This window comes from Hemicordylus capensis, chromosome 1 (assembly GCF_027244095.1).
Source record: "Hemicordylus capensis ecotype Gifberg chromosome 1, rHemCap1.1.pri, whole genome shotgun sequence".
NCBI lineage: Eukaryota > Metazoa > Chordata > Lepidosauria > Squamata > Cordylidae > Hemicordylus > Hemicordylus capensis.
Window position 1 is genome coordinate 271,676,269 of NC_069657.1, and position 27,009 is coordinate 271,703,277.

General features: G+C 42.3%; 1 long non-coding RNA gene across 1 annotated transcript; it reads right to left on the minus strand.

Moving 5' to 3' along the window:
• Positions 1–15,800: 15,800 nt before the first annotated feature.
• LOC128340589 (uncharacterized) lies at positions 15,801–21,151 on the minus strand. The gene is made up of 3 exons (XR_008313817.1): positions 20,888–21,151; positions 18,437–18,527; positions 15,801–16,012 (listed from the first exon to the last, which is right to left on the minus strand). It is a non-coding gene; the product is annotated as an uncharacterized LOC128340589 (long non-coding RNA).
• Between the last annotated feature and the right edge of the window lie 5,858 nt (positions 21,152–27,009).

Here is a 27,009-nt window from a genome sequence, read left to right on the forward strand (position 1 = left end):
AGCTTGATGAAAATTTAAGGTCATCATTTTATGAGAGCTGTATCACCTATGTCAGTAGGAATATGCACAAAACCAGTTTGCCTGGTTTGGTTCGAATTCACACTGAGTTCGAAATGAGGGGGGGGGGTGTTCGGTTTTGGTTTTACTTTAAAACCCCACCCCCACCCCTGCGTTTGGTTCAAATTTGAATATTAACCCATGAGGTACTGGGTTTTGTTGTTTCTGAGGTGTTTGGAGTGTAGATTCTCTGGTAGCAAATGAGATTTTCAATGACAACCCATGAATCCACTCTCATTTGCTACCAGAGAATCTACACTCCGAACACCTCAGAAACAACAAAACCCAGTACCCCATGGGTTAGCAACCCATGGGGGTGGTTTGCACCCTCTGTGCACTACACCACCAATCGCTCTGGGCCACCCCAGTGCCCTCCAAGTACAGTTATGGGGCTGCTGGAATCTCCATTCTTCCCTATGGAGAAAAACCTTTAAACTGCTTAAACTTCAAAAATCACTTAAAAATCAGCCCTTTGCCAAATTCCTTTGAAATAATTCTGGTAGCTTCCTTGCCCCCCTCTTGGGCACTAACACCCACCACACTCCACTCTAGGCCACCCCTTTCCCCCCGACGTGAAGCTATAAATTTGCTGGAATCCTCATTATTCATAATAATAATAATAATAATAATAATAATAATAATAATAAATAATAATTCAATTTCTATACCGCCCTTCCAAAAATGGCTCAGGGCGGTTTACAAAGAGAAATAACAAACAAATAAGATGGCTCCCTGTCCCTAAAGGGCTCACATTCTAAAAAGAAACTTAAGACACACACCAGCAACAGTCACTGGAACTACTGTGCTGGGAGTGGATAGGGCCAGTTCTATAGGGAATTGAAAGATACTTTTAAAATGCACCAATAATCAGAGGAGTGTCCAACTGCCTTGGGGTTTGGTGGGTGGTAGGCACCCCTGGGTGCCTACCACCAACCCCACCTTTGTGCCCCTAGGTGCTCCATAATAGGGGATTATGGGCTGGTTCAAGTCCCATTATACCCTATGAGAAAAATAATTAAAATATTTCAAAAATTCATTAAAATTGTAGAAGTTTCCAATTGCTTTGGGGTGTTGGGTGGTGGTTGGCATCCATGGGTGCTTTATTATTCCCATTATAGGGAATAATGGGCTGGTTATAGTCCCATTATACCCAATGAGAAAAAAATAAAAGCAATTTTCAAAAATTCGTTAAAAAAATCATACGAGTGTCCAATTGCTTTGGGGTTTGGGCGGTAGGCACTCAAGGGTGCGAACTTCCACCCCACCCACTTTGGGAGGTTAGAACCAGTTCAAATCAGTTTAAACCAGCTCAAATCAAACCCCCCGCCGGTTCAGTTCAAATTTGAACCTGCAGCTTGAACCTAATGGCTGGTTCAGTTCAAATTTGAAACATTGAACCAAACCGGTTTGCACATCCCTATATGCCATCCCCAGGTCTTATTGTCAGCTCCAGGTTTTAGGGAGTTGACCTTAGCAAACCACCCTCCATTGGTGAGTTCCAAAAGGGTTGCTCTGCCAGCACTGCATAACTATGAGCTGGTCTCAGGATCAGGCTCCCTATCACCAGATGTGGTGAACCGCATCTTCCATGGACTTCTATATTTGCTTCTATTGTTAGTTTTTGAGATTGTAGTCGTATTAATCTAAAGTGTTGTTAGTTGCTTTGAACATTCACAGATGCAGGTGGGAAAAGAGGATGCACACATTTAAAAATAAAAACTTTTGAGAATGTACAATCCTCTTTTGAAAGAATAAAATAGGTTGCCAAAGGATTACCCCTTCTCCCTGATCCAATCACACACCATTTTGAGGCCTTTGGGTGTCCCTAAAAATGCCTATAAGCAGATGGCTTCCTGGCTTATTGCTTTGGAGCGATAGTAGCAGGTGTTGAAAAAGCCTTCCATCCTGCTGGTGCCTGAATGTGGAGCAAACACCCTTTGGGGAAAACCACAGCAAAGAGAAATGACTTCAGGTTCTGCCATTTATCAGTGGGAAACATTCATAAATGCAACTCCTCTCGTGGAACTGATTAATATTTCAAACAAATGAGTACCACACAAAGAAGAACTTGCTGTTCACAGCAAGGCAATAAATTATGGGAGATTACTCCAGAGACAGGTTTGGGAAATGAACAACACTTTTCAGATAGGCCTGGATGTCTGCATCTAAGAGGGTTATATTTACATTCTAGCATATCTGTAGCATCAGGCCAGGCCATTTCAATTTATTCGCACTAAATTTCTGGGTTGTTGTGGGGGGTTTTTTGGACCGTAGCCTCTGGCATTCTTAGCTGAGGCCCCTTTATCCTTTTCCAAATACACATGCGCAAAGGTCCTTTCTACAAGCTCTCGTCAAGTAAAAAAGGACATAGGCAGGAAACAAAGAAGAGTACAGAGGGGGATGCTTGACTGGTTCACACAATGCAAACAAGCAGTCCAACTATACCCAGGTGCAGTAGTTGCATCTGTGGACAAATGTAAATGTATATACTAGGCAATCGTGAAAACAGTCAGCAGCAAAACAGTAAACCATAAAAATCTGAGAAGCCTGCAAGAGTTATTGGCAATGAAAGAAAGAAGAACTTCTTTTTGTAAATGGTTTCTGTTCTTAAAGCTGGCCAACTCCCACAGCTTTACAGATGTGCTCCTTCTCCTCCTCCTCCTCCTCTGAATTGCATAGTGGATGATATCCTCCTTTCCCTCAACCCTTCATTTTCCAGCCACCTGTTCTGAAGTTGATAGCATGGTAAATATTGTTTTTAAATAAGCTCCATACCTTTAGAATATGGCACTTTGCAATGACATAATAGAGAAACTCCTGCCAACCCATGGACTTCGTGCAGTGGTCAAAGTTTAACAGGAAACACCCTCCCCTTCCCACCTGTCTCTTCTATCCCTCTGACAAGTTTCCACACAGAGAAAAATGGAAAACTTCAGTGCAAAGCAGATATTGAAAGTTGAATACTGTACAAAAAAGCATTCATAGCATGAAATGTAAGTATATATACATTTTATAGTATGTATGTATGTATGTAATCCACTGATTGATTGATTGGTCGATTGATTAAGTACCGTCAAGTCAGTGTGGATCTAAGTGATCACTTAGATAGATTCTCTCCAGGATGACCTGTCTTCAACTTGGCCTTTAAGGTCTCGCAGGGGTGCATTCATTGCTGTCGTAATCAAGTCCATCCACCTTGCTGCTGGCCGTCCTCTTCTTCTCTTTCCTTCAACTTTACCCAGCATTATGGACTTCTCAAGGGAGATGGGGTTTTGCATAATGGGTCCAAAGTATGATAGTTTGAGCCTGGTCATTTGTGCCTTGTTTGTTTTCCTGGCTGTCCATGTATACATAGTATGGATTAATATTACTTAGCTATAAGAGGGGACATAGACACTGTAAACATATATCAGTTTCAAATCAGTTTAACTCTTATGGCTTCCCTCTGCAAAATCTTGAGATTTTGCTTGATAAGGATGCAGAGAATTCAACAGAACTACAGTTCTGGAGGATGAGCAAAATTTTTGAACCAGCTTGATTCTGTGGTAAATATTTATTACATTTACATTCCACTCTTCTTCCAAGGAGCTCAGGGTAGTCTAAATGATGCCTCCCATTAAATTCTCATAACAACCCAGTGAGGGAGATCAGGCTGACAGACAATAGCTAGTTCAAGGTCACCCAGTGAGCTAGACTGGATGTGGCTCAATGACTGTGGGAGGACTGAAGCCAGGTCTCCACTGTTCTCTAACTACACATCATACAAGGTAAAAGTAAAGTGTGCCATCAAGTCGTTTCTGACTCCTGGCGCCCACAGAGCCCTGTGGTTTTCTTTGGTAGAATACAGAAGGGGTTTACCATTGCCTCCCCCCACACATTATTATTATTATTATTATTATTATTATTATTATTATTATTATTATTATTAATAATAATTCAATTTCTATACCGCCCTTCCAAAAATGGCTCAGGGTGGTTTACACAGAGAAATAATAAATAAATAAATAAGATGGCTCCCTGTCCCCAAAGGGCTCACATTCTAAAAAAAAGTATGAGATGATGCCTTTCAACATCTTCCTATATCTCTGCTGCCCAATATAGTACCAGTGGGGTTTTAAACCAGCAGCCTTCTGCTTGTTGGTCAAGCATTTCCCCACTGTGCCACTTAAGGTGATCACTACACACCAATGTACCCTATGTACCCCTAGCCTAGACCTTGATCAAAATATCGTCACACTTAATTCCCAGTGATATAAATAGAGATTAAGTTAGTTGTGATAAATTTGTTCCATGTATTTCAAAGAGACTTGAATGCAACTAACTATAGTTTGATGGGGCACAAGAGACAGCTGAGAAATGGCATTCCCTCCACCTCAGAAAGGCCAGTATGATTGTCCCAAGGGTTTCCAAGGTTTCATTGGCATGGGGTTTCCCCTGTGGTGAGGCTTGGTGAAGATTCCAAGCTTGGGAAGTTTCTTCAGGAAGATTTATCTGTATGCACATTTCTCTGTCTCTTCAGTCAGTATTGCTGCAGTTCTTCTGAGATGATTGGGAAATCTGGATTCAAATCATACTCCATTATGAAGATCCCACAGCAGTCTTGAGGACTTCTATCTCCCAATTTCAGTCTCAGATTTCCCTTTGTAAAATGTTAATAACCATGACCTATCTCAGAGTTTTGCTATGAGGATGAATGGAATTTAGAATTTAGAACACTCTTTACATTAAAGCACTATAGAAATGCTATATACTGAAGTCTTGTTGACATCTAGTATGATGGAAGGATTTTACAGGTCACAAAAATATTTACTAGGAAATAATTTTTTTTTAAAGCTCATTAATTCAAACCAGTGAAAATTTCAGTTCCTCTGTAAATGTGGCAGCCAGCTCTGAGCAAAACAAATGACATTTTTGTTACTTCAGGAAGTTCTAACCACCAACAAGGGAGGTGGCAATATTTTGTTAGTGTAACAAAAACAGCCATTCTGAGCCATCTAACTTCTGAGTTAGTTTTCATTGCTCAATAGACAGAGGACAGTAGTGCCTCAAGCCAAGATGCTTGAGAATAGTGTAGTGGGTAGAATGTTAGGTTTGCAGCAAATAGTCATGGGGGACGGGACAATAATCACCTCAGGTGATGATTTTCTGAGGGGAAATGCTGCAGGAAAGTGTTAACTATCCCATCCCTGTTTGCTTCAGCCTAAGGTGAATCACCTTCTATTTCTCAAAAAAGGTTCCTTTTCCAGCCTTTCTGTTGATGATGGGCTTAGCATAATGTATATTCATATCCCTGTTCTGCCTTGGAGCTTGGACACCTTGGTCTCTCTCAGCCTTGCCTATCTTACAAAAGCAGCTAACACGTCAATGCTTGGAGGAAAGTTGGGATACAAATCTAGAATCTAAAAATGTAGAACCCGTTTAATATCCCCTTTAAAGAAATTGAACTGCTTCAGAATGAAAATCAAGTTAAACCCTCTTCAGATGTTATCCTAAACAGGTTAGGATTTAAACAGACCTTTTAAACTCCTTAGAGTGAGGTTCGTCTGAACAGGGGAATGCCTAATGGTGAGCACTTCCATGACAGTCAAGATCACAGAAGTGTGCACTACCATGGATAAGGACTTTTCCTGTTCAGACAAACCCCACTCTATGCATGAGTGGCAGGGCACAAGGATGACTGAAAGGTCGGGGGCAGGACTTCCGACCCGTTTGCACGGCTGGACATAGCTACAGTGGCACTTTAGAATAACATCTGAAGAGGGTTTTACACATTCGCCGAATCAAGGGGTAACACTTATGTTTGATTGTACCACTTCAGGCCATGGAGGTGGAAGGAAGATGAATGTATGAATGCTCTCTCATGGGAAAATATACAATTTACATAGAAAAGGGGTATGTCAGGAAAAAGACTTGGCTAAACTGCTTTATTGGTTTTCTACATGGAATGGGGTTTCTTCTGTTGAGGAGCAGTCAAACATGCAGTTCTCCACTGGCAGTTTGAAACGGTATAGTCCTGACAAGCTTTACTTCTTGATTTCTCTGAATGCATAAAGTGGCCGTAAGTGATTGGTAGACTGAAGTTCATGACTCAGGAACTGATCTCTGAGAAGCAGCATAATGAATGCCTGCTGGACAGATTGATGAAGGAAACTGAGCAGGATAAAGAGTTTCTTGTGAGAAGTTGTGGAGGGTATCGTTTCAGTGGGCCCTGCAGACAGAACAAATCGCTGTCACCCGGGATAGTTCTTTGGACTGGTTCTACCATCCATTCACCAGAGCATCTGTCTCCCAGCTTTACAAAAAGGTAGTGTGGTAATTTAGGCAGCTAGGCATGGAATGGGAAGAATAATTTGATAGAGAAACTATTGAAAGTTCAAACAAATTCTGGTAAGAACTAATCTGCCTACTTCCCTCTCACTATAATCTTAATTGATAATTACCATCCTCACAAGTTAGCCCACTTAAACCTTGAACTTTCACAAATCTGCCATCTTGAATTGGGGTGGATGACATCATCAAAAACTATGCCATTGAGGTGTCTCTATGTGTCACTCACTACAACTGTAGCAAATTTGATTCAAATCAGTTAAGCAGTCCACAAGTTAGCCCACTTGTGCCTCTAACATTCACATGTCTGCCATCTTGAATTGGGGTGACATCATTACAAACTAAATCCTTGAGCTGTCCTTATGTGTCCTTATACCTGAAAAAAATTCGGTTAAAATCGGTTAGGTGATTCACAGGTTAGCCCACTTGAACCTTGAATATTCAAGATGCTTCTGCCATCTTGAATTAGGGTGGATGACATCATCACAAACTATGCCATTGAGGCATCCCTATGTGTCTCTACACCTGTAGCAAATTTGGTTCAAAGCAGTTAGGCAATCTACAAGTTAGCCCACTTGCGCCTCAACCATTCACATATCTGCCATCTTGAAATGGGATGGATGACATAATCACAAACTACATCATTGAGGTGTCCCTATGTGTCCCTACAACAGTTCCAAATGTGGTTCAAATCAGTTAGGTGGTTCACAAGTTAGCCCCCTTGTGCCTCAAGTATTCATGCATCCAACTTGAACTGGGGTGTGTGACATAATTAGAAACTATGCCATTGAGGCGTCCATATCTGTCCCTACACCTGTAGCAAATTTGGTTCAGATCTGTTAAGCGGTTCACAAGTTAGCCCACTTGCACCTCAGATGTTCATGTGTCGGCCATCTTGAATCGGGTGGATGATATCATCACAAACTATGCTGTTGAGGTGTCCCTATGTGTCCCTACAACTGCACCAAATTTGGTTCAAATCCATTCCCACTTGTGCCTCAAACGTTCACACATCCGCCATCTTGAATTGGGGTTGATGACATCATTACAAACTATGCCCATGCAGTGTCTCTTTGTGTCACTCACCACAACTGCACCAAATCTCGTCCAAATTGTTTAGATAGTCCACAAGTTAGCCTACTTGCACCTCAAATGTTCATGTGGCTGCCATCTTGAATAAGGGTGGATGGCATCATTACAGACTGCACCTTTGAGCTGCCCCTATGTGTCCTTAAAGCTGTAGCAAATTTGGGTCAAATCATTTAGGCAGTTCATACATTAGCCCAGTTATGCCTCAAATGTTCATGCATCTGTCATCTTGAATAGCAGTGGATGACATCAATACAAACTATATTGTTGGGGTGTCCCTATGTGCCCCTACAGCTGCAGCAAATTTGGTTCAAATCAGTTAGGAGGTTCACAAGTTAGCCCACTTGCACATCAAACATTTACACATCCACCATCTTGAATTGGAATGGATGACATCATCACAAACTACACCACTGAGGTGTCCCTACAAATGTACCCAACTTGGTTCATATTGGTCCAGGCATTGCAAAGTTGACAGGGACAGACAAAGACACACAGACACACATGCAGAATGCCGGGTGATCTCACAAGCTTACATTCCTTAAGGAAAAGGCACTTCTCCATGTTTTCTCAGCCTTGTGCTTTACCACTCTATAAAAGCAATGGGGGATATATTCAGAAAAGCTTGCATGAAGGGAACAGGACAGGCTTTCCAATCTGGCAATTCTCCTGTACATTTTGGAGCCAAACGTCTTGCAAGTAAAACCCCAGGTGTGTGCCACATGAGCAAGTGAAGAAAATAAAATATGCTTGTGTGGGTTGTGATGACAGTTCTGAGTCCATATAAACCAGAACACATGACAAGGAGTGTGGTTATTCCAGGATACCAAAATTCTTCATGTGCACTAAGAGGCAAGGATCTAAAGACACTGTGCTCACAGCTCACTGGGAACTTACTGGTCCTTGACTCTTAAAAAATAAACCCTACCGTTAGAGTAATAGACTAGAGGGAGCTGTATAGGCCATCTAGTCCAACCCCCGGTCTATGCAGGAAACCCAAAGTTAGACCGTCCGCAACAGGTGGTTCTCCAGCCTCTGCTTGAAGATTTCCAGAAAGAAAGGGCCTCTTTACCACCCCTCCCCAGTAATTGGTTCCATTGTCAAACTACTCTGACCCTGAAGAAATTTTGCCTAATGTCTGAAACCTACCCTTCTGTTATTAAACTCATTGGCCAACATCCTGACTTAGCACCCACACACCAGGAAGGGGTGAGCCTGCTATGGAAAGCTTTCTTAGCCCTGCAGTACCTATCATGCAACGATGGTATCTTGAATAGTATTTGTTTTTATTCAATTTCTAGACCGCCTTTCCAGAAATGGCTCAAGGCAGTTTACACAGAGAAATAACAAATAAATAAGATGGACCCCTGTCCCCAAAGGGCTCACAATCTAAAAAGAAACATAGAATAGACACCAGCAACAGTAACTGTGACTAGGGCCAGTTACTCTCCCCCTGCTAAGTGATTTTCACCAATCTCTCCTTCCCACAGAAATGCCCTGCGCAACCCTCAGGGACATATTTCTGAGTGGCACAGGGCACTTCTGGGGAATTGAGAGACTGGTGAAAATTGACCGTCATAGGCAACAGGTACTGCGGAATTAAGAAAGCTTTCAATAGTGGAACATTTCTTTCCAGCACGTGGGTGCACACTTAACCAGGTTGTTGGCCATTATATTTAGGCCATCCCTCTGGGCAGCAGAGAACAAGTATTTTGTGATAGCCTTTCAAGTATTTGAAGACTGCAATCAGGTCCCTGTCTCAGTCTTCTCTTCTCCAGATGAAACATACTCAATTTCTTCAGTCTTTCCTCATAGGCTTGTTGCTTGTTTTCCTTGTTATATTCCTTTTAGCATACACACATTTTAGAACTATACATATATGTGAAACTTGTGGTACGTATGGCCATACAACAAGGCTAACCATTCTTAAGGGAATGAATGAATGAATGAATGTGGAAATTCTGATTAGGTCTCAGTTCTTATGCTATAAATTAATGGAACCCCTGCAACCCAGTCCCATGTTTGAAAATGCAAAATAATGATTATAAATAAACCCTATTCAGACATTACGTTGTTCTCAAGTTCAGATGTCTGTACACAGTTACATGTTTTTGTGTGAGTTTCTATATCTCCATTCATTTTAAAACTGAAGCTGGATATAGGTCCCTCACATGCATAGTACAGGTAGGAAGTATACTGCCGTACTGTTCCTGCATTCAACATAACATGTACCTATGTACACTGTAGATAGATCGTACAAATGCTGAACATAATGCATGAATAGGGCTATAGAAGTTTGTAGTTAACTGATTAGGACACAGTTAATTTAACCAGCTCATATTGTTCAGATGTATTATCATTTCCCTCAGAAATTCTTCTCCGGCTCAGAGATCCTAAGAAGAGAGATCACCTATGTGGTGATCAGGCTAACCTGACTGTTTTAGGCCTATTACCCATCTCCTGTGGAAGGAGAGCTGGTCTTGTGGTAGCAAACATGAATTGTTCCCTTTGCTAAGCAGGATCCACCCAAGTTTGCATTTGAATAGGAAATACATGTGAGCAGGGTAAGATATTCCCCTTAGGGGGTGGAGCCACTCTGGGAAAAGTATCTTCATGCTTGCATGCAGAAGGTTCTAAGTTCTCTCCCTGGCATCTCCAGATAGGGAGAAGTCACTGCCAGTCTGTGTAGACAATATTGAGCTAGATGGACCAATGGTCTGACTCAGTATAAGGCAGCTTCCTATTTTCCTGTGTTCCTATGTACAAAACAGATTTAATGTTAGCTCTTTAGACTCAATTAAAACTGTCACTGAAACTTTTGTTGATCACCATGAAACAATGTGAACTGCAAAGCCAGCTACTTTGTAAGCAAATGAGCAAAAGTTATTTAATGTTAACATGTTAATATCATATCAGAAACTCATAAAAAGATGTTACCAGAGCACCTGACTAAGCAGCCTCTCTTTGGGTGCATTCTTTGGATTGTTCATAGCAAATGCTGTATGTGGTTAGTCCTGTGCACCATGAAATATATTGGATCAATGTCCATCCAATAATGATATGCAAAAGAAAAATATCGAGGAGGCCAAATTGGCCTCCCCGACACTATTGGTACTGGATGGGCATTAACCCAATGTTTTACCAATAATCTTTATCAGAAGCTGGCTTGAAGAGAAAGTCTTTCCAAACCAACTCCAGACTTGGATTTAAAGGACTCCACCCCCAGAATCAGGTGGGGGCAAAGTAACCCCCCAAGAAGCACCCACTCAGAGGCATAACTATAGGGGGGGCAGGGGGGGCACGTGCCCCGGGCGCCATCTTTTCTGGTCACGTGGGGGGCGCCGCCATGACAAAATTTTTTTTTAATTTTTAAATTTTTTTTTGTTAATACAAATGTTTCCTGCTCAGTGCAGCAGCGCTGCAGCAGTCAAGGGAGCGCGTCGGCGCCCCCTCCCCCACGAGCGGTCCCTTCCGCGCCCCCCGCGCGCCCCCCCCATTGCTTTGCTGGCGCCTGGCGGCCAGTCAGTGGCCTGGCTTGGCGGCGGCGGCGGGCGCTTGTGAGCAAAAACCTAAGTATATTGTAGTATGTTGGGGGGGGCAGGGCGCGCCATTTCAGTGCTTGCCCTGGGCGCCGTTTTCCCTAGTTACGCCTCTGCACCCACTGAGTCAGTGGGTGTTTCCTATGGTATTACTGTTGTACACACACACGATTTTGGGGGTGCTGCCCTTAAAAACCAGCCTAGAGCCATCTTGAAGAGAGAGTATCTTCGTGCTACAGGGCTGGTTTTGTTCTGATGTTACTATGAGAAGTACAGGTGAACCACGTCGTCCATGGGGGTTCCATTCTCTGCTACAATTGTGGATAATGGAAGAGTGGATAATGGAGCATTAAGTCAATGGAACTGGGGGATTAAGTTCCTGGAGGCTTAAAAATAGCAGATAAAAAATTGAAAGGGTGCAGAAATAATGGAAACAAAGTGCCTACCATGTTTCGTGAGTCTGCAGCTGCCCTGCAATGCCCCTCAATTTTTAAAAAAACACAATGGCCACAAAACAGCTCCTTTCCTCAACATGGTGGCCGGAAATGATCTCGGAGGTCATTTCCAGCCACACTGAAATCACGGAAATGCAGAAATTAACCATTTGTAGCCATTTCCCCCTGCATATGCCGAGGTTGGGTGTCAATTACCCAACCGCAGATATGTGAAACCATGGATGGTCCTCAAATGATTTCTGATAGGACAGCAGGGATTTTAGTCAGAATTCTGATTAATGGGGCTCCCTGCTATCCTATCAGAAATTCTTCTGATAATGCCCGATAGTGGCCATGTTGGTCCAATATTTCTATAGGACCAATATGATTGCACAGGCCTAATTACTATCTCCCATCCAGATCTAAAATTCTCTCTTGATTCCAGGTGTCTCTTTTAGCAGAGGGCAGATGAATTTCCCAGCAGCTTTGCACAGGGCTTCACTGCTTACACACTCCCAGGGAGAGGGGTTTATCTGATTATTCTCATTTCATTATTCCAACTATAAACTGTTTATATGGGGCATGGATGACAGTGGGCACCTATCACACTTCAAGGGAGATGCTGCTCCACAGACATGCAATGAATAAAAATCCTATAGGCAGTCACAGCTCCCCTGCTGTGTATGAAATCAAGGTATGATTTCAATGAGAGCATTGCTGTGAATGAACTGGAATCAAGCTTCTTCTGCTTCTGATAGAGCTGGTTCCCCCAACTCCCTCTAACAGCTGCTCATTGTTATCACTGATTTTGATAGGATTAGACACACACACACACACACACTTTGGGGCAAATAAGATTGCATTTTACATTTGGATATCAGAACTCACATTTAAAAAAAAAAAAGCTATAATAAACAAGATACCTTAATAAGATCACTACTATGCTGTCAACTGAATGCAGACTAATCTAGTTCTAGAACTAAGATTTGATTATTTGTGAGCCAGATCAGGATAATCAATTCTTTCATTTTAATGGAGATGCAAAATTTAAAAGGGGGGGGGGGGTTTCAGACCACCAAACACCTGCTCATTTCCAATTGCTTCCCATGTGCATATTGGAATGTACAGCCATGGGTCATGTGTTATCTTTATGACACAAAAAAAATAAGCATTATTTTCTGTTACAGAAATCGGAGTGGCTCATGGTTTAACATCAATTCAGGAAAAACAGACTTTTACTGAGGTCCCGGCTTTTATATTCTCCCCTTAAGAAGTTAGATCATAAAGTGCCAAAAGGAACATTATTGTTACAGAGTTACAAAACATCCCTAGACTTGAAGGATGTAGTTCAGGATGGGAGGTAAGACATTTGGTGGATTAAAATCAGAACGAGTTGTTAAGTTACATTCTGTTTTCTGAACATTCATTGGCTGGTCAACACTGTGGACTGTTACTAGCTCAGGCATTTTTTAAATACTTCCAATTAGCTTTTATTTGATATTTTATGTTTCCCCTCATAAAACCTTTAAGCGAATTAATAGTGCCTGTGATGGTTGTTTATAAGTACAGCTGGTTTACCTTCAAGTTTGCTTTACAAATGTGATGTCTGAAAGATATCCTCATAAAACGGAACGGTGGATCTTCAAACAAGCTGTCCTTTATCAGAAAGGAAATCCAGATTGATGTTACAGCGGGAAGCATTGCCCAGACCTTATAAACTGATTTTTGTACCAGGGACTTGCACAAAAATAAGCAACATGAGTTCTTAGGGTCGTTTTCAAGAAAATCAAAACATAGTCACAGGTTTGCTAAAACAAAATGCCCCCAAAGAACCAATAAATCCATGTAAATAGTGCAAGAATAATACAAATGGGTACAGGAACTGTTCTGCTGTACATCCTGGGAGTGCTACATTGCAGGATGATTTCCTTATTAGTTGGAAAGAATGGATGAGCTTTTAGACCAAAACAACTGCTGGCTATAAAACCAGATCAAAAAGGCTTTATTTTGAAAGAGCACCTTTAAAGACTGTTTGCAAGATACACTGTTCAGCTGTTAAATGTCTTGTAAGTTTTCCAAGTACTTTGCTGAACCTTCTTCATAAAATCTCTATTATTTTCAACGAAGATTAATGATAGGGTTATTAAAAAATCAAAAAGCTGGCTAGATTTGCTGTGATTATGAATAAGGGTCATCACACTACATTACTTTGGAATGTTTTTATAAGTTCTGCGGGAATAACTATTTTTGGGTTAAAGTAGACCTTGTTTCAGGCCTGCTTTTCATCTTTAAACAGTATCTGTTTCCCCCCCACACACACACCTTCCATGCAGAAAAACAAACAGAAACTCCACTGACAAAATAACTGCTGACGTTATTAGCATGCAACATCAGTGGATCCACCTTTGCACTGATTCCAAACAAGGTGTTCCCAAGCAGATCAAAGTGGAGTTTGCTCAAATCATTTAGGGAATGTGCCTACCACTCAAAGTTATTTAAAAATATATGCATTTCTGACAATCTCATGGTGCTGTGTATTCCATTCCTAGGATGAACAGACCTGTGTTCTGTCAGCTTTGTATAATTCACTTCGTTACATAAACAGAAAGGATTGGCTAAACTAGGGCTGATCTGAAAACTTTATAGAAGTGGTTTTTGCATAATGCAAGGATGCTGAAGGGATTTATGGTGTGGACAAATGTGTGCAATTTCAGGCAAGACATTCTGTAAGGTTTTGAGGGGGTTTGCTTATTACTGTTTGGTGGTAAAAGCTGCAGCAGGTGGGTGTTAGTTATAATTTGTGCCATGCCTCTTCAGTGGCAACAGCAGAGCTAGAAACCTTAGACCTCTTCCACCAGCCATCTTCATCTAGCCACCATTTTTGCTCTGGAATGACACTATCTCATGACGTAGCAACATTCCCAGGGCATTCCAGGAAGAGCCCCAGTGCTTCTGACATTGCTGCTGCTACCCAAAGAAACATGGGTATTTTAAAAAAGAAAAAAAAATACCCACAATCACCAATAACTAGCAGCGAGTCACTCTCCAGCAAACTTTGAAAAACCCCACTCCAAAAATGCAAAATGTCCTCCTATTTCTCCCACATGTGGATGGGCCTCATTTGGTTCTGCTCCAGGCAAGACGTTCTGTCAGTCCGAAGGGGCTGCTGGGTGGTGGGTAGGGTGGGGGGATGGAGGCTACCAATAGGGCAAGAAATCTAACTGGGGGAAATGGTGGCTGCCAGTGCAATGAGAATTCTCAAAATGTCTCAGGCTGCCCTAAAAACATTGTCAAATCTGGCACAAAATTGTTGCAACTGGTCCATATTTACACCTGAGCATTTGGCAGGAAAAAAAATGAGAGGGTCATTTCAGATCAGCTCGAGCCTAAACCAGTGATATTCAAACTATGTTCTAACATCTAGGGAACCCTCTACTTCCTCAGCATTGAATCAGGGATTTCTGAGTGTGGAGTTTAGTAACAGTGAACCACTTTCTTTGAAAGGCAGATGGTCCATCCGTTTTGGTTGTTCTTTGCAATGCATTTCAGGAAGGGATTGTTGGGCATATTATGGGCTCACGGGTGTGTTCAGGGGAAGGATTCTGACCTGTCAGACTCACAATACACACAGTAGGGAGAATGACATGAATTTGTATTGGGCTTGGGTTTGAGTTTGGAATTAACTGAGCTATTTTCCAGTGTAGTGGGGGGTAGGGAGAGCAGCTTGGTTTGATGAGCCCAATTGGGATGGGGATAGGGGATTAGCTACCACTAGCTGAGTAAACATGCCTAGAATATCACTGCTAGGGCTGGTTCAGATGAGCATATGAACAGTACAAATTATGCAGGCAGAGATGCGCCAACAGCATGCCTGCTCTGATGTCACAGAATGTCTTTTAATCATGTGAGATTGGTGTTCCTTATTTTAGAGCCTGTATAGACTGATGCTTCAGATGAAAGCTCTTCTCACACATTTACAGAAAGTCCTGCGAGCACACTGGGATACCCTTCAGTGAAGTCAGGGCAAGCACACTCTTGTTGGGTCTCCCCTTCATCACATGTGCTGATGAGCTGTGTTCATCAGAACCAGACCTCTGTCTGTCTTCACACATTATTATTATTATTATTATTATTATTAGTAGTAGTAGTAGTAGTAGTAGTAGTAGTATTTATTCGATTTCTATACCGCCCTTCCAAAAATGGCTCAGGGAGGTTTACACAGAGAAATAATAAATACGATGGATCCCTGTCCCCAAAGGGCTCACAATCTAAAAAGCAACATCGGATAGACACCAGCAACACATAAGACTGACCATTATGGTTTAATACAGCCATTTCCTCAGAGCCTTAATCTCCGTGGCCATTTCTTGCTGCTGAAGAAATGGCCTACATGGATAAATAAGCCAAGAAAAGAGTAGCTATGCAGCTATTTCAGTAGTTTGCAATAGTTTGAAGTACCTTTCAGATGGTACCAGTCCATGAAAACTCAGGGGTTTACTTCTTTCCCTCTCCTGGTCCAAGACCCTGATCAAAGGCATGAGATACTGGGACATCATCCAGAAATTCCTACAGCACATTTATGTGCAGATGAAATGAACAGAAATATGAGTGCTGGAATGTCCAAAAGGCAAATGCATGGAGCTTCAACATAGAATGTTGGGAGTAATATCTGAGTTCATCTGTGAACTTGCTTGGTGGTCTTGGGCAGATCCCTACTAGGGCTGAGCTGAAATGATTCACCCTTTTTAAAATGTTCATTCTCATGCTCTGTTTCCAGCTTCTGTGGGTCCCTCTTGAAACTATTGCCTACGTTCACTGTGTATCCAAGCCAGTAGTGAAATTACTGTAAATCAGATTGGCATCTATCACACATTGTCCTTGTCCCATGTTCCTTGATTTCTATCTTAGCCTACATTATGTTGACAGTAGTGGTCAATTGTGCTTCAACAAAAACAGTTTCTGTATGACATTTTATTGGTTACGTGACATTATTTTTGGAAATGGTTGCTAGCCATGGAGACCTCAGAGGACCTATTTGCACAAAAAGAGAAGAAGTTGTTGGTTCAGGACAACAAGATATCCTGCCATGCCCTTTGCAGGGTAGAAAAGAGGGTATACATTTCTGAGAAGTAGGTTGCTTTAACCTCCAACAGAGGTTCTACAAAAGGAAGAAATCAGGAAGACAGGAGATAGAATCTCTTGTTAGTGCAAAGATATATGTATTTATAACTATATAAATGGATATAGAAACTGTAAACTCATGCAAGTGTGTATATTCAGTGGCAAAAAAGAAATAAATATACCTCTGCACATCTTTAAATATAATACATTCTTGCAGAGCACTCATATGAGATACTGTGGTAGTGATAAAGAACTGCAAGCATTCATTGATATAGAAAATTTTTAACATCTCTGATTATCTTAAGTGAGAGCAGCTCAACAATTGAACCAATTACCTAAGGAGGTGGTGGGCTCTCCCTCATTGGAAATCTTCAGGTAGAGGCCAAACAGCCATCTGTTGGGGGTGCTCTAGCTCTAGATTTCCTACACCAAGCAGGGGATTGGGCTGGATGGCCTACAAGACCCTTGAATTCTATGATTCTACACAAAAAGACCATCACTATAGTTTCAGAAATTACCTTGTCATACATGATAACTACCTGGTGTACACAGAGCTGAGGGGGACAGATCGTTTTAAAGAGCTGATTTGTCAGGAGGGAGTTAAGTACTGTATTTTTATTTATATATCATAGATACACACGATGCTTTACCAAGTAACCTAAGCAAAACAGAAAGAAGCTTACAATCTAAACTACAACAATGTGGAGACAATGGAAGGGGAGAAGCTCAGGGAGCAGCTAGGATAACAAACAACAGACAGGGAAGAGAAGAAAGATATAAAGGCAATAAGGGAAAAACGTGGGGGTGAAGACTTAGGCCATGATTACACAAGGCTCTTTGTTCAATTGTGTCTATAACCTGAATGGTCAGAATGCTCATTCACCTTCACCACTCTTATATTTTGTTTCCCAAACAATGATCAACCACTAAGCTTCACAGTGAAAATGCCCAAAGAATTTAAGTCAAAGATTTCAAGGGAAAAGTTAGTTTTTCAGGAGGGATTTAAAATAACAAAGACTTCCAGGCATGGGAGGCAGCAAAATTTTGTATGTTTTAATTCCTTTATATAATTTACGATGCAGCTCTGATGGCATCAACTCTTAGCATCAGCAAACCTATTGACCACTAGGGGCACCAGGAGTAGAGATAGTGAGCAAGGGAACGCCCTCTATGACTACACTTTCTCTACACTGAACCCCTCTGTTAGACTGATAGGCCAATTGCGCACAGAATACAAAATCGGAGGTCCCCGCACCTTCGGTTTTGTTAGCTGTACATCTCAATGCGGGCAACTTCTGTTTTATTTAGAAATAGATTTGCTGTTTGCCTCCCCAAACTCTAATTTGAACCTTGGGTTTTCACTCAGTTTTGCCACCATTAGCTCAATTTCTGCGGTGCCAGCATTAGGTCTGAATGCTGGCACAGCAGTTTCCCCCTCATGTAACCGGAGCTCCTCCCTCACTCCAGCTGCTATTGGCTGCTGGGGCTGTCCTTCAGAATAGAAGGAAGCTCTGGCAGCCAGTTCCCGCTCCTCTCTGCAGTCAGCAAGACTGCAGAGAGGAAGTTCCCCATTTTGTCCAAATGCAGATGGGAGTGGGGGGAAAGGGGGTGTGGAACTGTGGGACCATTGGACGTACAGTTCCATGTTATGTCTGAAAGCCAGCCTTTAGTCTCAGGTTTCATTCTCTCACTTGGAGAGAGCGAGAGAGAGCCTTCTTTCCCCTTCCTTCTCTTCCTGTATGTAGCTAGCAGCAAGGCATGTAGGCCTTATCTATCTCCCTGATGGATTTCCTAAATAAAATAAACTACTTTATTTAGAACTTTAACTCCATGTTTCTAGACAATATTGATTAGCACTGCTCTCCTTACCTGTTCACTTCTGCAGCAGCTGGGGTAGATAAAGAAATCTCCCTCCATGCTCCTATCACCCCTGATTTTTTGTCCTACAAAGAAATATCAACTGGAACAAACAGAAAATTTGCTCTTAAGTCAGCCCCTATGTCTTGTTCGAACTGGAATATAAATGATATTGGGGCAATGGGGTGTGGAAGGATGGAATGAGAATAGCAAAGATTGACTGTGGGGGTGGGACAGATCTTCACCCCATAAAGCAATAATGACCTGCACTGGCATTGGTTAGTTAAGCTCATATATTGTGGCCTATAATTTACCAAATAATTGGTTGTCTCACTTCTTTATTGCTATATTTCTACTGGGAGCAGTAGAACGCAAAAGAGGGTCACCAGCTTATGCAGAGAAACTGGAACTCTCCAATCTAGTTTCAGTTCTGGGATGGAATAGGACCATTTAGTCCAAATGAAGTCATGAGAAAAACATTTAAGTATGAGAAGCAACTTTAGGCACACCTTAAAAAAACCCCAATATATCTGTATTACTCCTGTCTCAAGATGCAGAAAATAACCCTAATTCATCAGGCCAAACAGCAAGTCCATTGTTTGAAGTTGTTGTGAAGAAGGGCAGTTCCAACAGAGAATGTACACAGAGGATATTGGTTTCTACTTAAATGCTTTTCTAAAGGAATTGCTATATCTGAAATGTATTGGAGATGTGATGCTGGAAAAGTTCCACTCAGACAGAAATTCTGGAAACTTGTCATTTTAGCCTGCAAATATTTTGCATAGTAATATAGTCTTGAATAAAGTGCTTTTATGCAGTCAGTGTTGGGGTGCTTCCCATTAGCTTGTATATTAACTAAACCTCTATTTTGGCGACAAGGACAGCTTTGATAAATGTAGGGGAGGAGAGCTGGTCTTGTGGTAGCCAGCATGACTTGTCCCTGTAGCTAAGCAGGGTCTGCCCTGGTTGCATCTGAATGGGAGACTTGATGTGTGAGCACATCACAGAGATTCCTGCCTGCAACCTTGGAGAAGCTGCTGCCAGTCTGTGAAGACAATACTGAGCTAGATAGACCAATGGTCTGACACAGTATGTGGCAGTTTCCTATGTTCCTATCCCTGGTTTTGGAGTTGTTTTGTCTTTAAAGAGTTTTCCTCTACTTTCTTTGACTACAGTATATTTCAGCATTACAGTTATTAAAAGCAGGTTGGCTCTGCCTAATATGTGTATCTACTATAAATTTTGAAGGGTTTGTTTGCTTATTTGTTTGTGCAAAATAAAGTCATAGTTTGTGATTACCTACAGATACCAAATTTTGCATACACAATCATAGGAACATAGGAAGCTGCCATATACTGAGTCAGACCATTGGTTCATCCAGCTCAGTATTGTCTACACCAGGCTTCCCCAAACTGCGGCCCTCCAGATGTTGCTGAACTACAGCTCCCAGCATCCCTAGCCACAATTTATTGTGGCTGGGTATCCTGGGAGTTGTAGTTCAGCAACATCTGGAGGGCTGCAGTTTGGGGAAGCCTGGTCTACACAGACTGGCAGTGGTTTCTCCAAGGTTGCAGGCAGGAATCTCAGCCTTATCTTGGAGATGCCAGGGAGGGAACCTGGAACCTAGATGCTCTTCCCAGAGCGGCTCCACCACCTAAGGGGAATATCTTACTGTGTTCACATTTCTAGTCTCCCATTCATATGTAACCAGGACAGACCATGCTTAGCTAAGGGGACAAGTCAGGCTTGCTACCACAAGACCAGCTCTCCTCCTGCAACTTAAATTAGCGGAATGCACTACTTTTTATACTAGAATATTCTGGGCGAAAGTTTTAAATAATTATTATTATTTTTCATTGGGGGGGGGAGTCATGACTATTGTGATTAGTGTTCATTTTTTAAAAAGCAAGCAAAATTAAAATCAAGCCCCTATTCAACTGTCATTTTAGTGCAAAGAAAATGTGTACTGTTACAAATCACACACACACACACACACACACACAGAGGCGTAACTATAGGGGGGGCAGGGGGGGCACGTGCCCCGGGCGCCATCTTTTCTGGTCACATGGGGGGCGCCGCCATGACAATTTTTTTTTTAATTTTTTTTAAAAAAATTTGTTAATACAAATGTTTCCTGCTCAGTGCAGCAGCGCTGCAGCAGTCAAGGGAGCGCATCGACGCCCCCTCCCCCACGAGCGGTCCCTTCCGCGCTGCCCGCGCCCCCCCCCCATTGCTTTGCTGGCACCTGGCGGCCAGTCAGTGGCCTGGCTTGGCGGCGGCGGTGGCGCTTCTGAGGAAAAACCTAAGTATAATGTAGTGTGTTGGGGGGTGGGGGCGCGCGCCGGGGGGGCGCCATTTCAGTGCTTGCCCCGGGCACCGTTTTCCCTAGTTACGCCTCTGCACACACACAAATGCAGACTTGTTATGAAAAGAGTAATGGAAGCTTTACTTGATAGGAGTTACCTTTTTTGGTATTCATATTTGTTCTTAATTCCCAGAAGTGTAATCTTTGTAAAAAGACTTTACCCGATCAATGACAGGTCTCACCTGCTAGTTGCAATGAAAAAAACATTTAATACCATGCAAAATTTAAAACAAAACAAAAAAGGGCGGTTGACAATGTTAATTCGGGGGGGAATGAAAACTGACTGAGGTCACACATGTAAGCATCCATTCTGTTCAAATAGCGACCAACATCATCCAGCAGTGACTTGTAGTCAGTATCAACTTGGTGCAGACATGAATTGATTGCTCAGGAGGTGCAAACCTTGGTATTGCTTTGCCAGCATCCAAGCTCCTTGAAAATTATGCGTCAGGACAAATATGTAGGAACAGTATCCCTTAAGCAGGTTCTTAGGATATTTGACCATGTCGGCTTGTACAGTCTACATTTACAGATAATTGTGGAGTAAATATTTGGTAAATGAAGTATTTTACATCTGTCTTGGACCAAAGCAATCCTCCTGTCAGTAATACCACTAAACACTTGTAAAAGTATGCCGGCCATTACACAGCTATGTGCTCTTGGCATGTGTCGTCTTTGAACTCAGGTTACTATGCCGCCAGTAAAAAATATGTTCTTTTTATCAACTGGATGTCTTTCAGATATACAATTGCTGCCTGACAGAGAAACGATTGAAACAGATATTAAAAAACCTCAATCTCTTTTGATTGTTATTGTTATTTTGCACCAAATGGAAAGAGGTTAGAATTTGCCTAATTCTCAAAAAGGGCATGATGCACCAGGATGTTCTCCTGCTCAAGTCCTGCTGAGATGAAAGAGCTATGCAAGAGGACTATGGTAGTGCCACTGTGCTGCTCCCCTGCAGCCTTCCAATGAGGTTTGGGCAAAAGAATTCCTTGGTATGGTAAAATAAGCCACTGCACAGTTGACTATTTTTTGAGAAATATGTAGTGCCAATATAAATCAAGACAATGTTAGCACCTAAGTCCTTTGAAGAAGTCCATGTCTCTTTATATTCGTTGTCAAAATGACTTACCTTAAGCCATTTCATTTTGAACCTCCACAACCTTTTATTTATTGAACCTTACCATCAAACATAGTCATTTTGAACCTCCAACTACTACTAATATGAACATTTATATTCTGCTTTTCAACAAAGGTTTCCAAAGTGGTTTACATAGAAACATAATAAATAAGATGCTTCCCTGTCTGCCACTGGAGGGATGCTGTGGTGGAGTTGGATAGGGCCTGTAGCAAAAAGGTTGGTTCAGACACACACACGTGTCCCTCATTCCCAGCCTTCAGTATTCATTTTATTTATTATTTATTTGCATTTTATATCCCGCTCTGCCTCCAAGGACTCCAAAGCAGTGTTCTACATACTTAAGTTTCTCCTCACAACAACCCTGTGAATTAGGTTAGGCTGAGAGAGAAGTGACTGGCCCAGAGTCACCCAGCTAGTATCATGGCTGAATGGGGATTTGAACTTGGGTCTCCCCGGTCCTTGTCCAGCACTCTAACCACTACACCTCGCTGGCCAAAGGTCGTGTGCAAGACCCTGTCAGATAGGTCATTTCATCACACCATTTTACCACAGATAACGTCACCGTACCATTTCACAATATTTGTCAGTAGAAAGCAAATACATTTGTCTTAAATTACATGAGAGAGACCTTCATCACAGAGTAGAGATATATATGACCCTGAAGAAACTAGTTTCATAAAATTTCCTCAAAGTTCAAAAATGGAAAAGGCTAATATGTACCAAGCTGGTGTACTATCTACCTTCTCCGGAAGAACAGCAAATGGCTCTTGTAAGGAAAATGTATTACTATCCTCTCCCACACATCAGAGCAAGACTATGGGTTGCTGAAACCCTTTTAATGCTGTAAAATAAGTCTTTAAAACCAAGTAGAGGGGGGGAAATCTCATGTCCTTGACTGCAAGCTGTTAAAACAGAAGTGACTGGGATGTGAGTTTTTAACGTTTCATTTTACCTCCTCACAAAAATGCAGTTAAATTATAGGCGAGATTGCTCAAACACATTCAGTACAGCTGGTAGAAATCTAGGAAATTGCTTATTAATGAAACAATAGCAACCCCCATCGCCATCCTGAATAACAATCCTTCTACAAGCTTCACTAACGCACAAAACAATATGCACTCACTTTCCTGTTCTTCTTGTCAGCAAACATGACAGAAAAGCCATTTTCCTTTGACACTGCTGTTCAAAGTGTACTGATGGATAATTTTCCTGCCTCTGAAATGTCTTCATCTGCTTTTGTCCACCCCAAAACTGTGTTCAACACATTTTTTTTCTTTTTAAAAAGAACTCATTTCAACAGTTTGTCTTTCTTTTCAAACATAATGAGAGCTGATGTAGTACAGCCGTGAAGAGTAGAAATGGAAAAGTCTCCTAGTTCAAGTCTCACTGCAACCATGAATTGACTAGGTGGCCTCAGGCAAGCCACAACAGCTCTTTTCTCAAGTTCACTGAATATGGAGAAGGAACCAGAACTGCACTTGTTGCCCCCGCTCACTGCACTGGCAACTACACATTCAGTGTCTATAAGTTAGGGGACAAGCCAGGGCAAACCCTGGATGACATATTGGCCACATTTGCATGTAACGCAGAACCTTGGGTCCAATGGGCCCACAGTTCTGTTACTCACCCACCCACCCCACGCTCTTCTATCCAAATTTGGATGTACTGGAGAGCAGACCCTCTGCAATCAGAGAGATTGCAGAGAAGAGCGGGATCTGGCTGTGCAGGCTTATTTCTTTACTGAGGGACCGCTCAGCCCACATAGCCACTCACAGCCAATCAGTTGAGGGAGGAGCTTCCTCCCTCAACTCCAATTCCAGGGGAAACAGCCTGTGGTTCCGAATTCGGACATACCACAGACTGCCTGGAACCTTGGGTTGCAGCAACAAAACTCACTACAGTTTGAGGATTCAGACTGAGTTCCAAATCTGAACCCCTGGTTTTGTCGCTGCGCATAACCCGGGTTGTGTGCATTCATGTGCAACATCCTTGGAACCGCAGGCCTATGCAACTGCAGTTCTGTGTGAATGCAGCTATTATATGCTCCCTTGCTCACAAACCCTGAATATGTGGTTGCTGGGTGTCGTGGTCAACAGGCACAGCAGCTGCAGGAGAATGGGCCTCTTCCCCCACTGCCGTCACTGACTAACAGCTTGACTAATGAGGTGTGTGTGCTTTGAGGGACTGTGATGGCAACTTCCCCTTTCCTCCTGTGCTCCCATTGTTGCACAAGAGTCCCTAGAGTCCGGAGCACTCCCTGTGCTCTGGAAGGGCTCTCCCTGGAGCTCTTGCACAACAAAATACATGCAGGGGAAAGGGGGAGTTACACAAGACTCCTGTTGCACCCCTGCAGCCCCTCAAAACACATTCTCCTCCTCTGTGCAATCTGAAAATAATAATAATCCTGGCCATTTTAGGGTAATAGCTATAAATGATGAGCGGGAAAAGTGTCAACTAAGAAAGCCCTGAGTTTGAATCTCAGCTCAGGGTGAATTAATTAGGTGACTTTAGGTATGCCACTGTCTCTCACTTCAGGCCCATGCATCTCTTACCGGCAGTATGGGAATAATAATACTAATCTGCCTTGCATGGTTGTTGTAGAATCAATAAAACAATCTTTCTGAAGTGCATTGAACACTCCAAGTAGTGTAACATAAATGCTAAGTATGATTATTTCAAAGCATACATTGGAATAATAAATGGAGATTTTGTTCTATTGCCTGATAGTCATTATCAGCTAGTAGAGTTCTGCTGGCCTCTTTGCAAAGACAAGTCATAAAGGAAGCCTGCCTTTGATTAAAAAGAACATACCTTGATAAGCAAGATGTAGCTATAGCCAAGATGAATCCTTTTTCACTGACCTCTTCCAGATGTTCAAGGTATAACATGTGGGGTTCAGAAGCCTGAATTAAATTCTCTCATTCTTGGTGCTTTCCAGCTGGTGGCCTGTGATTCAGCAAGAATTATCCTGCTATCCTTGGAGCTGTCTTGTTGAATGGTTTGCAGGGCACACTCATCATGTACACGATCTCTTTCCCCCTTTCATCCAGTTTGGTAGACAGGAGGTTGAGTGCTACTTCTTCCTAGTCTTCTGATCAATTAAAGATGGAGTCTATTTCCAAAGTTAATGAGGCTGTTCTCATGAGCAGCCAAGATTGGGTAGGGCAGATAAGTCCGGCTCCCAGAGGTTCCCATCTGGGAGCCACATGGCTCCCAGAGGTCCTTGGTGGCAAACCCAGCTAAGAAGCCAGGCTGTGAAAGAAGGGCTCCCTTAACCCCATTTAATTGGTCATGTGGCAGTTAACACTGAAAGACTGATGCCCGCCCATCGCTGGGGCAGGATGGTGGTGGATCCCCAGTTATCCACACAAACATATGTATGAGTGTATAGACATCTTTACACTCATACAGCACAATGTCTGAATTGGGCTCATTTGATCTTGAGAAAAAACAAACTTTTATTCAGACCTCCATTTTGGATTTCTGGAAAAGAAGTGAAGGAGTGTGTAGTGTGTACTCTGCTGTCCCCTGAGAGAATGCAATGCTATCTTTATATTACAGACCCAAAGTCACCAATGAGCTTGAATGGAGAGTCAAATACTGGTCTCCCTACTCCAAAATCTAATTCTATCCAGACACTACATTGGCAGATTTCTGACCATGTTTAGATTGTATTCAAAATGTAATGTTTGGGCAGTGCCAAAAACAGCCTTTCAGGGGACAATGAGAATAATGATTCTTGCAATAAATTTAAAAAGAGATATCAGCAGCTATTCGTAGACAGAGCATCTGCCTGTACCCTACACAGAATAGGACTTAAAATTTATTATTGTAGTAATCCTTACAACAGCTCTGTAAGGTAGATTGTTATTATTATCCCCATATTGTGGATAAATAAGGGTTGGATAGTCCTAGAGCTGAGTGAAAGACAATGGCTTACCTAAGGTCACCTAGTTAATTCACAACTGAGGTGAGATTTAAACCCAAGATTTCCCAGCTCATCACTCAATCATAGTCCAGACAACTTAAGGAACTCTGCATCATCTGAAATAGCTTGATGTATCCACATTTGTAATAAATGGTTTTCTCCCCTTTGGCTGGCTGATCAACCAAGTTGAACGTCTTACTGTTTTTACCTGAATCCAACATTAGATTTTCTCCAGGTTCTTTGGGGGATCATCTTAAGTTCAGTGTCCTGTTCTAATTAGGGGTGTGCACGAACTGTTCGATGCCGAACCAGTTTGCCTTGAACTAGGCCAGTTTGGTACCTTGATCGCAAACCAAACCAGAGGCAGTTCAGTCTGTGATCGAATCGAACCAAGCCTGGTTCGGGTGAATCGGTTTCCCATTGAAGGGGAAGCTGGGGGGGTGGGTGGCAAGAGAAGCAGTTTAAAGATCTTACCTAGTCTCTGGGGGTGCCCGATTTATCCCCTCCGCAATAAAACTCTTCTTGGCTAAAGTACGAACACAGCTCCGCTATGGAGCTCAACCTGGCATGTACTCTAACTTCTCTAAGGTAGAAGCCATGCAATCTAAGTTCCTAAGCTCCTTCAAAAGAGAGAGTGTGCATTTACACACCAGCCAATCATACCCCAAAGTCCCTTCAAGATCCTTGGACCCACTCCACACACAAATCAGGCTTTGTGGTGTGAATTCTAGATTTTCTTGAAGTATTTCCGGGTTTTTAAAATGCTGGTTTTAAGCTACTTTTTCTGAAAACGCTGGAACAAATAGGGAGAGGCACTGACGAAGAATCATTAGCATGATAAGTGGGATGCTCTCTTTAGAAATGCAGATATTGCTCTTTAGGAAGATCTCTCTCTCTCTCTCCCCCCCACCCCACTGGCTAGAAGAAAAACACGGAGGCATGCCATGTGAACTTGTTTCAAAACAAAACCTGAGAGCAGAGGGGAGGGGCTGCTTCCCTCAATGCCATGAGTGTAATTCAAAGTGGCTTTGCTCAGCATTTACCCTGAAGCATGAAGCCATGCACGTATAACTTTTCACACCCAGCTTTTAGTCCACATCTCCTCCAGAATGGAGATGTGTGTTCACGTACTGGATAAATTTATCTCT